Source organism: Oncorhynchus gorbuscha, linkage group LG03 (assembly GCF_021184085.1).
Source record: "Oncorhynchus gorbuscha isolate QuinsamMale2020 ecotype Even-year linkage group LG03, OgorEven_v1.0, whole genome shotgun sequence".
NCBI classification, from domain to species: domain Eukaryota; kingdom Metazoa; phylum Chordata; class Actinopteri; order Salmoniformes; family Salmonidae; genus Oncorhynchus; species Oncorhynchus gorbuscha.
Genome location: NC_060175.1, coordinates 62160967 through 62175186, shown reverse-complemented (window position 1 = coordinate 62175186; position 14220 = coordinate 62160967). Strand labels below are relative to the sequence as shown.

General features: G+C 47.9%; 1 pseudogene; it reads left to right on the top strand.

Moving 5' to 3' along the window:
* LOC124031669 overlaps nucleotides 1-14220 on the top strand; it is a 73314-nt pseudogene that overhangs the window by 28588 nt on the left and 30506 nt on the right.

Here is a 14220-nt window from a genome sequence, read left to right as displayed (position 1 = left end):
CACACTCTTGGCATTTTCTCAACCAGCTTCATGAGGTATCACCTGGAATGCATTTAAATTAACAGGTGTACCTTGTTAAAAGTTCATTTATGGAGTTTCTTTCCTTCTTAATGTGTTTGAGCCAATCAGTTGTGTTGTGACAAGGTAGGGTTGGTATACAGAAGATAGCCCTACTTGGTAAAATACCAAGTCCATATTATGGCAAGAACAGCTCAAATAAGCAAAGAGAAACGACAGTTCTTCATTACTTTAAGACATGAATGTCAGTCAATACGGAAAATGTCAAGAACTTTGAAAGTTTCTTCAAGTACAGTTGCAAAAACCATCCAACACCATGATGAAAATGGCTCTCATGAGGACCGCCACAGGAAATGAAGACCCAGAGTTCCCTCTGCTGCAGAGGATAAGTTTATTAGTTACCAGCCTCAGAAATCTGCAATTAACTGCACCTCAAATTGCAGCCCAAATAAATGCTTCCCAGAGTTCAAGTAACAGACACATCTCAACATCAACTGTTCAGGGGAGACTCTGTGAATCAGGCCTTCATGTTCGAATTGCTGCCAAGAAACCACTACTAAAGGACACCAATTAGAAGAAGAAACATAAGCAACATAAACATAAGCAATGATGGTGGAAATATGGTGGAAATCTGTTCAAATTTGAGATGTTTGGTTCCAACTGCCATGTCGAATGATCTCCGCATGTGTGATTCCCACTGTGAAGCATGGAGGTGGAGGTGTGATGCTGTGGGGTGCTTTGCTGGTGACACTGTCAGTGATTCATTTAGAATTCAATGCACACTTAACCAGTATGGCTACCACAGCATTCTGCAGCGATACGTAGTCCCGATACATAGTCTGGTTTGTTCTTAGTGGGACTATCATTTGTTTTTCAACAGAACAATAACCCAAAATACACCTTCCGGCTCTGTAAGGGCTGTTTTTCAAAGAATGAGAGTGATTGAGTGTTGCATCAGACGACCTGCCCTCCACAATCACCCAATTAAGAATATTTGGGATATGTTGGACCGCAGAGTCAAGGAAAAGCAGCAAGTGCTCAGCATATAATAATAATATATGCCATTTAGCAGACGCTTTTATCCAAAGCGACTTACAGTCATGTGTGCATACATTCTACGTATGGGTGGTCCTGGGGAATGAACCCACTACCCTGGCGTTACAAGCACCATGCTCTACCAACTGAGCTACAGAAGGACCACATATGTGGGTACTCCTTCAAGACTGTTGTAAAAGCATTCCAGGTGACTACCTCATGAAGCTGGTTGAGATAATGCCAAGTGTGTGCAAAGCTGTCATCAAGCCAAAGGGTGGCGACTTTGAAGAAGCTCAAATATATTAGGATTTGTTTAACACTTTTTTAGTTACAACATTATTCCATATGTGTTATTTCATAGTTTTGATGTCTTCACTATTATTCTATAATGTAGAAAATAGTAAAAAATAAAGAAAAACGAATGAGGAGGAGTGTCCAAACTTTTGACTGGTACTGTTAGTATTCACCCCCCTGAGTCAATACATGTAAGAATCAAATTTGGAAGCGAGTCTTTCTGGGTAAGTCTCTTAAAAGACTTGCACACCTGGATTTTACAGTATTTGCACATTGATCATTTTTTTCATTCTTCAATCTCTGTCAAGTTGGTTGTTGATCATTGCTAGTCAGCCATTTTCAAGTTTTTGCCATAGATTTTTAAGCCAATTTAAGTCAAAACTGTAACTAGACCACTCGGGAAAATTCAATGTCATCTTGGTAAGTAAATCAGTGTATATTTGGCCTTGTGTTTTAGGTTATTGTCCTGCTGCAAGGTGAATTTGTCTCCCAGTGTCTGTTGGAAAGCAGACTAAACCCTGTTTTCCTGTAGGATTTTGCCTGTGCTTAGCTTTATTCCTTTTATTTTTATCAAAAAAATCCCTATTCCTTGCCGATGACCAGCATACCCATAACATGATGCAGACGCCACCATTCTTGAAAATAAACTACATGGTATGTGGACACTTACTCGTCAAACATCTTATTCCAAAATCATAATAGGGAGTTGGTCCCCCTATACTGTCATGTTTGTCATTTATTATCATGTCTCGTCCCTGTGCTCCCCATTCTATTCGTTTCCCTCTGCTGGTCTTATTAGGTTCTTTCCCTCTTTCTATCCCTCTCTCTCCCCCTCCCTCTCTCACTCTCTCGCTCTCTCTTCTCTCTATCGTTCCGTTCCTGCTCCCAGCTGTTCCTATTCCCCTAATCATCATTTAGTCTTCCCACACCTGTTCCCGATCCTTTCCCCTGATTGGAGTCCCTACTTATTCCTTTGTGTTCCGTTCCTGTCCTGTCGGTTCCTTGTTTAGTATTCACCGTGCTGTGATTGTGTTTCGCCCTGTCCTGTCGTGTTTTTTGCCTTCATCAGATGCTGCGTGTGAGCAGGTGTCTCTGTCAACTACGGCCTGCGCCTACCCGAAGCGACCTGCAGTCTGTGGCCGCTTCTCCTGTTATTCCCATCTACAGACTAGAGGATGTCTGTTATTCCCTGTTTGGACTTGAATAAACTCTGTTTCTGTTAAGTCGCTTTTGGGTCCTCTTTCACCTGCATGACAGAAGGAACCGACCAAGGAATGGACCCAGCGACTTCAGACGCTCGTTACACTGCCGTCGAGATCCAAGGAGCCATGCTCGGCAGACACGAGCAGGAATTGTCTGCTGCTCGCCATGCCGTGGAGAACCTGGCCGCTCAGGTTTCCGACCTCTCTGGACAGTTCCAGAGTCTACGTCTCGTGCCACCTGTTACTTCCTGGCCTGCCGAGCCTCCAGAACCTAGGGTTAATAACCCACCTTGCTACTCCGGGCAGCCCACTGAGTGCCGCTCCTTTCTCACGCAGTGTGAGATTGTGTTCTCTCTCCAACCCAACACATACTCTAGAGAGAGAGCTCGGGTTGCTTACGTCATTTCACTCCTTACTGGCCGGGCTCGAGAATGGGGCACAGCTATCTGGGAGGCAAGGGCTGATTGCTCTAACAAGTTCCAGAACTTTAAAGAGGAGATGATTTGGGTTTTTGACCGTTCAGTTTTTGGTAGGGAGGCTTCTAGGGCCCTGGCTTCCTTATGCCAAGGTGAACGGTCCATAACGGATTATTCTATTGAGTTTCGCACTCTTGCTGCCTCTAGTGAGTGGAACGAGCCGGCGCTGCTCGCTCGTTTTCTGGAGGGACTCCACGCAGTGGTTAAGGATGAGATTCTCTCCCGGGAGGTTCCTTCAGATGTGGACTCTTTGATTGCTCTCGCCATCCGCATAGAACGACGGGTAGATCTTCGTCACCGGGCTCGTGGAAGAGAGCTCGCATCAACGGTGTTTCCCTGCTCCGCATCGCAACCATCTCCCTCCTCTGGCTTTGAGACTGAGCCCATGCAGCTGGGAGGGATTCGCATCTCGACTAAGGAGAGGGAACGGAGGATCACCAACCGCCTGTGCCTCTATTGCGGAGTTGCTGGACATTTTGTTAATTCATGTCCAGTAAGAGGCCAGAGCCCATCAGTAAGCGGAGGGCTACTGGTGAGTGCTACTACTCAGTTCTCTTCATCTAGATCTTGTACTACTATGTCGGTCCATCTACGCTGGACCGGTTCGGGTGCTACATGCAGTGCCTTGATTGACTCTGGGGCTGAGGGTTGTTTCATGGACGAAGCATGGGTTCGGAAACATAACATTCCTTTCAGACCGTTAGACAAGCCTACGCCCATGTTTGCCTTAGATGGTAGTCATCTTCCCAGTATCAAATTTGAGACACTACCTTTAACTCTCACAGTATCTGGTAACCACAGTGAGACTATTTCTTTTTTGATTTTCCGTTCACCGTTTACACCTGTTGTTTTGGGTCATCCCTGGCTAGTATGTCATAATCCTTCTATTAATTGGTCTAGTAATTCTATCCTATCCTGGAACGTTTCTTGTCATGTGAAGTGTTTAATGTCTGCCATCCCTCCCGTTTCTTCTCTCCCTACTTCTCAGGAGGAACCTGGCGATTTGACAGGAGTGCCGGAGGAATATCATGATCTGCGCACGGTCTTCAGTCGGTCCCGAGCCAACTCCCTTCCTCCTCACCGGTCGTATGATTGTAGTATTGATCTCCTTCCAGGGACCACTCCTCCTCGAGGTAGACTATACTCTCTGTCGGCTCCCGAACGTAAGGCTCTCGAGGATTATTTGTCTGTGTCTCTTGACGCCGGTACCATAGTGCCTTCTTCTTCTCCGGCCGGGGCGGGGTTCTTTTTGTTAAGAAGAAGGACGGTACTCTGCGCCCCTGCGTGGATTATCGAGGGCTGAATGACATAACGGTTAAGAATCGTTATCCGCTTCCCCTTATGTCATCAGCCTTCGAGATTCTGCAGGGAGCCAGGTGCTTTACTAAGTTGGACCTTCGTAACGCTTACCATCTCGTGCGCATCAGAGAGGGGGACGAGTGAAAACGGCGTTTAACACTCCGTTAGGGCATTTTGAGTACCGGGTTCTGCCGTTCGGTCTCGCCAATGCGCCAGCTGTTTTTCAGGCATTAGTTAATGATGTTCTGAGAGACATGCTGAACATCTTTGTTTTTGTCTATCTTGACGATATCCTGATTTTTTCTCCGTCACTCGAGATTCATGTTCAGCACGTTCGACGTGTCCTACAGCGCCTTTTAGAGAATTGTCTCTACGTAAAGGCTGAGAAGTGCTCTTTTCATGTCTCCTCCGTTACTTTTCTCGGTTCCGTTATTTCCGCTGAAGGCATTCAGATGGATTCCGCTAAGGTCCAAGCTGTCAGTGATTGGCCCGTTCCAAGGTCACGTGTCGAGTTGCAGCGCTTTTTAGGTTTCGCTAATTTCTATCGGCGTTTCATTCGTAATTTCGGTCAAGTTGCTGCCCCTCTCACAGCTCTTACTTCTGTCAAGACGTGTTTTAAGTGGTCCGGTTCCGCCCAGGGAGCTTTTGATCTTCTAAAAGAACGTTTTACGTCCGCTCCTATCCTCGTTACTCCTGACGTCACTAGACAATTCATTGTCGAGGTTGACGCTTCAGAGGTAGGCGTGGGAGCCATTCTATCCCAGCGCTTCCAGTCTGACGATAAGGTTCATCCTTGCGCTTATTTTTCTCATCGCCTGTCGCCATCTGAGCGCAACTATGATGTGGGTAACCGTGAACTGCTCGCCATCCGCTTAGCCCTAGGCGAATGGCGACAGTGGTTGGAGGGGGCGACCGTTCCTTTTGTCGTTTGGACAGACCATAAGAACCTTGAGTACATCCGTTCTGCCAAACGACTTAATGCCCGTCAAGCTCGTTGGGCGTTGTTTTTCGCTCGTTTCGAGTTTGTGATTTCTTACCGTCCGGGTAGCAAGAACACCAAGCCTGATGCCTTATCCCGTCTGTTTAGTTCTTCTGTGGCTTCTACTGATCCCGAGGGGATTCTTCCTTATGGGCGTGTTGTCGGGTTAACAGTCTGGGGAATTGAAAGACAGGTTAAGCAAGCACTCACGCACACTGCGTCGCCGCGCGCTTGTCCTAGTAACCTCCTTTTCGTTCCTGTTTCCACTCGTCTGGCTGTTCTTCAGTGGGCTCACTCTGCCAAGTTAGCTGGTCATCCCGGTGTTCGAGGCACTCTTGCGTCTATTCGCCAGCGCTTTTGGTGGCCGACTCAGGAGCGTGACACGCGCCGTTTCGTGGCTGCTTGTTCGGACTGCGCGCAGACTAAGTCGGGTAACTCTCCTCCTGCCGGTCGTCTCAGACCGCTCCCCATTCCTTCTCGACCATGGTCTCACATCGCCCTAGACTTCATTACCGGTCTGCCGTTGTCTGCGGGGAAGACTGTGATTCTTACGGTTGTCGATAGGTTCTCTAAGGCGGCACATTTCATTCCCCTCGCTAAACTTCCTTCCGCTAAGGAGACGGCACAAATCATTATTGAGAATGTATTCAGAATTCATGGCCTCCCGTTAGACGCCGTTTCAGACAGAGGCCCGCAATTCACGTCACAGTTTTGGAGGGAGTTCTGTCGTTTGATTGGTGCGTCCGTCAGTCTCTCTTCCGGGTTTCATCCCCAGTCTAACGGTCAAGCAGAGAGGGCCAATCAGACGATTGGTCGCATACTACGCAGCCTTTCTTTCAGAAACCCTGCGTCTTGGGCAGAACAGCTCCCCTGGGCAGAATACGCTCACAATTCGCTTCCTTCGTCTGCTACCGGGTTATCTCCGTTTCAGAGTAGTCTGGGTTACCAGCCTCCTCTGTTCTCATCCCAGCTTGCCGAGTCCAGCGTTCCCTCCGCTCAAGCGTTTGTCCAACGTTGTGAGCGCACCTGGAGGAGGGTGAGGTCTGCACTTTGCCGTTACAGGGCACAGACGGTGAGAGCCGCCAATAAACGCAGGATTAAGAGTCCAAGGTATTGTTGCGGCCAGAGAGTGTGGCTTTCCACTCGCAACCTTCCTCTTACGACAGCTTCTCGTAAGTTGACTCCGCGGTTCATTGGTCCGTTCCGTGTCTCCCAGGTCGTCAATCCTGTCGCTGTGCGACTGCTTCTTCCGCGACATCTTCGTCGCGTCCATCCTGTCTTCCATGTCTCCTGTGTTAAGCCCTTTCTTCGCACCCCGTTCGTCTTCCCTCCCCCTCCCGTCCTTGTCGAGAGCGCACCTATTTACAAGGTACATAAGATCATGGACATGCGTTCTCGGGGACGGGGTCACCAATACTTAGTGGATTGGGAGGGTTACGGTCCTGAGGAGAGGAGTTGGGTTCCGTCTCGGGACGTGCTGGACCGTTCACTCATCGATGATTTCCTCCGTTGCCGCCAGGATTCCTCCTCGAGTGCGCCAGGAGGCGCTCGGTGAGTGGGGGGTACTGTCATGTTTGTCATTTATTATCATGTCTCGTCCCTGTGCTCCCCATTCTATTCGTTTCCCTCTGCTGGTCTTATTAGGTTCTTTCCCTCTTTCTATCCCTCTCTCTCCCCCTCCCTCTCTCACTCTCTCGCTCTCTCTTCTCTCTATCGTTCCGTTCCTGCTCCCAGCTGTTCCTATTCCCCTAATCATCATTTAGTCTTCCCACACCTGTTCCCGATCCTTTCCCCTGATTGGAGTCCCTACTTATTCCTTTGTGTTCCGTTCCTGTCCTGTCGGTTCCTTGTTTAGTATTCACCGTGCTGTGATTGTGTTTCGCCCTGTCCTGTCGTGTTTTTTGCCTTCATCAGATGCTGCGTGTGAGCAGGTGTCTCTGTCAACTACGGCCTGCGCCTACCCGAAGCGACCTGCAGTCTGTGGCCGCTTCTCCTGTTATTCCCCTCTACAGACTAGAGGATGTCTGTTATTCCCTGTTTGGACTTGAATAAACTCTGTTTCTGTTAAGTCGCTTTTGGGTCCTCTTTCACCTGCATGACATATACTTCTATTCTATTCATTTGTCTAAGAAGGTTTTCCACTAGATGTTGGAACATTTCTACGGGGACTTGCTTCCCGTAGCCACAAGCGTATTAGCGAAGTCTGGCACTGATGTTGGACGATTAGGCCTGGCTCGCAGTCGGTGTTCCAATTCATCCCAAAGGTTTTCGATGGGGTTGAGGTCAGGGCTCCGTGCAGGCCAGTCAAGTTCTTCCACACTGATCTCGACAAACCATTTCTCTATGGACCTCGCTTTGTGCATGGTGGCATTGTCATGCTGAAACAAGATGCCACAATGTTGGAAGCATAGAATCATCTAGAATGTCATTGTATGCTGTAGTGCTAAGATTTCCATTCACTGGAACTAAGGTGCCTAGCCCGAACCATGAAAAACAGCCCCAGACCATTATTCCTCCTTCCACCAAACTTTAAAGTTGGCACTATGCATTGGAGCAGGTAGAGTTTTTCTGGCATCTGCCAAACTCAGATTCGTCCGTCGGACTGCCAGATGGTGAAGCGTGATTCATCACTCCAGAGAAGGAGTTTCTACTGCTCCAGAGTCCAATGGTGATGACCTTTACACCACTCCAGCCGACGCTTGGCTGATCTTAGACTTGTGTGTGGCTGCTCGGCCATGGAAACCCTTTTCAAGATGCTCCCAACGAACAGTTCTTGTGCTGACGTTGCTCCATGAGGCAATTTGTAACTCGGTAGTGATTGTTGTAACCGAGGACAGACAATTTTTACAGGCTACGCGTTTCAGCACTCAGTGGTCCCGTTCTGTGAGCTTGTGCGGTCTACCACTTTGCGGCTGAGCCGTTGTTGCTCCTAGACGTTCACACTTCATAATAACAGCACTTACAGTTGACTGGGGCAGCTCTAGGGCAGAAGTTTGACGAAGTGACTTGTTGGAAAGGTGGCATCCTATGATGGTGCCACATTGAAAGTCACTGAGCTCTTTAGTACAGGCCATTCTACTGCCGATGTTTGTGTTTAGACATTGCATGGTTGTGTGCTTGGTTTTATACATGTGGCTGAAATAGCTGAATCCACTAATTTGAAGGGGTGTCCACATACTTTTGTAGTGAATGAAGAGTGGTACTCAGTGACATGTTGTTGGATTTGCCTCCAGCATAATGCTTTGTATTCAGAACATATAGTTCATTGCCTTGCAACATTTTTAGCAGTTTTACTTTAGTGCCTTATTGCAAAAAGGATGGATTTTCTGGAATATTTTTATTCTGTACAGGCGTCCTTCTTTTCACTGTCATTTAGGTTAGTATTGTGGAGTAACTACACTGCTCAAACAATAAAGGGAACACTTAAACAACACAATGTCACTCCAAGTCAATCACACTTCTGTGAAATCAAACTGTCCACTTAGGAAGCATCACTGATTGACAATAAATTTCACATGCTGTTGTGCAAATGGAATAGACAAGAGGTGGAAATTATAGGCAATTAGTAAGACACCCCCAATAAATGAGTGGTTCTGCAGGTGATAACCACAGCCCACTTCTCAGTTCCTATGCTTCCTGGCTGATGTTTTGGTCACTTTTGAATGCTGGCGGTGCTTTCACTCTAGTGGTAGCATGATACGGGATGGCACATCAATGCGAGAAGGTTTGCGGTGTCTGTCAGCGTAGTGTCCAGAGCATGGAGGTGCTACCAGGAGACAGAACAGTACATCAGGAGACGTGGAGGAGGCCGTAGGGGGGCAACAACCCAGCAGCAGGACCGCTACCTCCGCCTTTGTGCAAGGAGGAGCAGGAGGAGCACTGCCAGAGCCCTGCAAAATGACCTCCAGCAGGCCACAAATGTGCATGTGTCTGCTCAAACGGTCAGAAACAGACTCCACAAGGGTGGTATGAGGGCCCAACGTCCACAGGTGGGGGTTGTACTTACAGCCCAACACCATGCAGGACATTTGGCATTTGCCAGAGAACACCAAGATTGGCAAATTCGCCACTGGCGCCCTGTGATCTTCACAGATGAAAACAGGTTCACACTGAGCACACATGACAGTCTGGAGACGCCGTGGAGAACGTTCTGCTGCCTGCAACATCCTCCAGCATGACCGGTTTGGCGATGGGTCAGTCATGGTGTGGGATGGCATTTCTGTGGGGGGCCGCACAGCCCTCCATGTGCTCACCAGAGGTAGCCTGACTGCCATTAGGTACCGATATGAGATCCTCAGACCCCTTGTGAGACCATATGCTGGTGCGGTTGGCCCTGGGTTCCTCCTAATGCAAGACAATGCTAGACCTCATGTGGCTGGAGTGTGTCAGCATTTCCTGCAAGAGGAAGGCATTGATGCTATCGACTGGCCCGCCCATTCCCCAGACCTGAATCCAATTGAGCACATCTGGGACATCATGTCTCGCTCCATCCACCAACGCCACGTTGCACCACAGACTGTCCAGGAGTTGGCGGATGCTTTAGTCCAGGTCTGGGAGGAGATGCCTCAGGAGACCATCCGCCACCTCATCAGGAGCATGCCCAGGCGTTGTAGGGAGGTCATACAGGCACATGGAGGCCACACACACTACTGAGCCTCATTTTGACTTGTTTTAAGGACATTACATCAAAGTTGGATCAGCCTGTAGTGTGGTTTTCCACTTTAATTTTGAGTGTCACTCCAAATCCAGACCTCCATGGGTTGATACATTTGATTTCCATTGATGATTTTTGTGTGATTTTGTTGTCAGCACATTCAACTATGAAAAGAAAAAAGCATTTAATAAAAATATTTAATTCATTCAGATCTAGGATGTGTTATTTTAGTGTTCCCTTTATTTTTTGAGCAGTGTACAATGTTGTTGAGCCATCCTCAGTTTTCTCCTATCTCAGCCATTATACTCTGTAACTGTTTTTAAAGTCATCATTGGCCTCATGGTGAAATCCCTGAGCTGATCCCTTCCTCACCGGCAACTGAGTTAGGGAGGACACCTGTATCTTTGTAGTGACTGGGTATATAGATACATCATCCAAAGTGTAATTGAGATATCCAGTCTGCTGTTAAAAAATAATATCTACCGATAGTTGACCTTCTTTATCGAGAAATTGGAAAACCTCCCTGGTCTTTGGGGATGTATCTTCATTTGAAATTCACTGCTCGACTAAGATGCTTTATAGATAATTGTATGTTTGGGGTACAGAGATGAGGTAGTCATTCAAAAAGAATATTAAACACTATTATTGCACACAGAGTGAGTCCCTGCAACTTATTATTTTAAATAATTTGTTTAAAAAAATCTGAAAACATGATTCTACATTAACATGATAGGGTATTGTGTGTAGGCCAGTGACATAATATCTCAATTGAATTAATTACAAATTCAAAATGTGGAAAAAGTCTAGGGGTGTGCATACTTTCTGAAGGCACTGTCTGTTACCCAGCAGACACAATCCAGATAAACTGCATTTCCAGCACAAACACACCCATACATGGTCACCTTTGTTAACTGCTGCTGCTTTAAAGGGACTGCAGAGGGTTTGCTGCCTCCTCCCACATTCTGTGAATCACGCTGAGTGTGGAAAGTGCTGGGAGGTAAGCCTTGTGCCCTGGGGTAGACCACCGGCCTCTTATTCATAGTGGCAAGCTACGCACCCACAAACACACACACACACACACACCTCTCTGGGATGGTTCATGCAGTGTTTTTTCCAGGCTTTTATCTGGCCCAACGGTTTGAGGTGGTTTCGTAGCATGTGAAGCTGGAAGGGATCACGGAAACTGATGTGTGGTAGAACTATCAAATGAAATCAAAGTTTTTATTCACATGTGTCGAATACAATAGGTGTAGGCCTTAATGTGAAATGCTTACTTACGAGCCCCTAACCAACAATGCAGTTATTGCATTGGATAAGAAATAAAAGTAACAAGTAATTAAAGATCAGCAGTAAAATGACAATAGCAAGACTATATACAGGGGGGGTACCGGTACAGAGTCAATGTGCAGGGGCACCGGTTAGTTGAGGTAATATGTACATGTAGGTAGAGTTATTAAAGTGACTATGCATAGATGATGACAACAGAGAGTACCAGCAGTGTAAAACATTTACATTACATTTAAGTCATTTAGCAGACGCTCTTATCCAGAGCGACTTACAAATTGGTGCATTCACCTTATGACATCCAGTGGAACAGCCACTTTACAATAGTGCATCTACATATTTTAAGGGGGGGGGGGGTGAGAAGGATTACTTTATCCTATTCTAGGTATTCCTTAAAGAGGTGGGGTTTTAGGTGTCTCCGGAAGGTGGTGATTGACTCCGCTGTCCTGGCGTCGTGAGGGAGTTTGTTCCACCATTGGGAGCCAGAGCAGCGAACAGTTTTGACTGGGCTGAGCGGGAACTGTACTTCCTCAGTGGTAGGGAGGCGAGCAGGCCAGAGGTGGATGAACGCAGTGCCCTTATTTGGGTGTAGGGCCTGATCAGAGCCTGGAGGTACTGAGGTGCCGTTCCCCTCACAGCTCCGTAGGCAAGCACCATGGTCTTGTAGCGGATGTGAGCTTCAACTGGAAGCCAGTGGAGAGAGCGGAGGAGCGGGGTGACGTGAGAGAACTTGGGAAGGTTGAACACTAGACGGGCTGCGGCGTTCTGGATGAGTTGTAGGGGTTTAATGGCACAGGCAGGGAGCCCAGCCAACAGCGAGTTGCAGTAATCCAGACGGGAGATGACAAGTGCCTGGATTAGGACCTGCGCCGCTTCCTGTGTGAGGCAGGGTCGTACTCTGCGGATGTTGTAGAGCATGAACCTACAGGAACGGGCCACCGCCTTGATGTTAGTTATGAACGACAGGGTGTTGTCCAGGATCACGCCAAGGTTCTTAGCGCTCTGGGAGGAGGACACAATGGAGTTGTCAACCGTGATGGCGAGATCATGGAACGGGCAGTCCTTCCCCGGGAGGAAGAGCAGCTCCGTCTTGCCGAAGTTCAGCTTGAGGTGGTGATCCGTCATCCACACTGATATGTCTGCCAGACATGCAGAGATGCGATTCGCCACCTGGTCATCAGAAGGGGGAAAGGAGAAGATTAATTGTGTGTCGTCTGCATAGCAATGATAGGAGAGACCATGTGAGGTTATGACAGAGCCAAGTGACTTGGTGTATAGCGAGAATAGGAGAGGGCCTAGAACAGAGCCCTGGGGGACACCAGTGGTGAGAGCGCATGGTGAGGAGACAGATTCTCGCCACGCCACCTGGTAGGAGCGACCTGTCAGGTAGGACGCAATCCAAGCGTGGGCCACGCCGGAGATGCCCAACTCGGAGAGGGTGGAGAGGAGGATCTGATGGTTCACAGTATCGAAGGCAGCCGATAGGTCTAGAAGGATGAGAGCAGAGGAGAGAGAGTTAGCTTTAGCGGTGCGGAGCGCCTCCGTGATACAGAGAAGAGCAGTCTCAGTTGAATGACTAGTCTTGAAACCTGACTGATTTGGATCAAGAAGGTCATTCTGAGAGAGATAGCGGGAGAGCTGACCAAGGACGGCACGTTCAAGAGTTTTGGAGAGAAAAGAAAGAAGGGATACTGGTCTGTAGTTGTTGACATCGGAGGGATCGAGTGTAGGTTTTTTCAGAAGGGGTGCAACTCTCGCTCTCTTGAAGACGGAAGGGACGTAGCCAGCGGTCAGGGATAAGTTGATGAGCGAGGTGAGGTAAGGGAGAAGGTCTCCGGAAATGGTCTGGAGAAGAGAGGAGGGGATAGGGTCAAGCGGGCAGGTTGTTGGGCGGCCGGCCGTCACAAGACGCGAGATTTCATCTGGAGAGAGAGGGGAGAAAGAGGTCAGAGCACAGGGTAGGGCACTGTAAAAGGTGAGGCAATGCAAATAGTTTGGGTAGCCAATTGATTAAATGTTCAGGAGTCTTATGGCTTGGGGTAGAAGCTGTTTAGAAGCCTCTTGGACCTAGACTTGGCGTTCCAGTACCGCTTGCCGTGCGGTAGCAGAGAGAACAGTCTGTGACTAGGGTGGCTGGAGTCTTTGACAATTTTTAGGGCCTTCCTCTGACACCGCCTGATATAGAGGTCCTGAATGGCAGGAAGCTTGTCCCCAGTGATGTACTGGGCCATACGCAGTACCCTCTGTAGTGCCTTGCATTCGGAGGCCGTGCAGAAATGGTTTGACGAGGTCAGTGTGGAAGAACTTGACTGTCCTGCATGTAACAGTACTCTTCTGGCGTTGTGTACATCAGTCATCGACACGGGACTCCAATATGTAGCACCAATCATGTAGCTTTATTCTGATAAGAACGACACAAAATTGCACGTCATGCAATGCCCGTCTCACCATACAACTCTGCACTCACGCACGCTGGTTTGGTGCTTGTTCACTGGGACAGTTACCAAAATAATACAATTACAATATACAATATAATATCTTTAACAATGTACCTGATAAGAACGACACAACATTGCACGTCATGCAATGCCCGTCTCACCATCCAACTCTGCACTCACGCACTGTACAAAATATGAACCCCCACCAGACACAGTAAGTTGCTAGCTAATACTGGCGGGAATTCTCTACAACAAAATGCACAACAAATATTCTCCAAAAACCGCTGCATCTTATGTGTGATGTTTGAATAACATTTACGAACTATTTGATATAAATTGTGCATTTAAATCATCACTTGAGAGCATAAAATCACTTTTGACGTACGGTGCTTTGCAACCAACAACTTACCGCTGGTTTGGTGCTTGTTCACTGGGACGATTCTAACTGGAACATCCCCCCTCATAAGCAAGCTACGCAAACCAGCCAATAAGATGCCATGTTGAGTAGGTGAAGGCAAGACAAACTCAAACCAAAAACCCA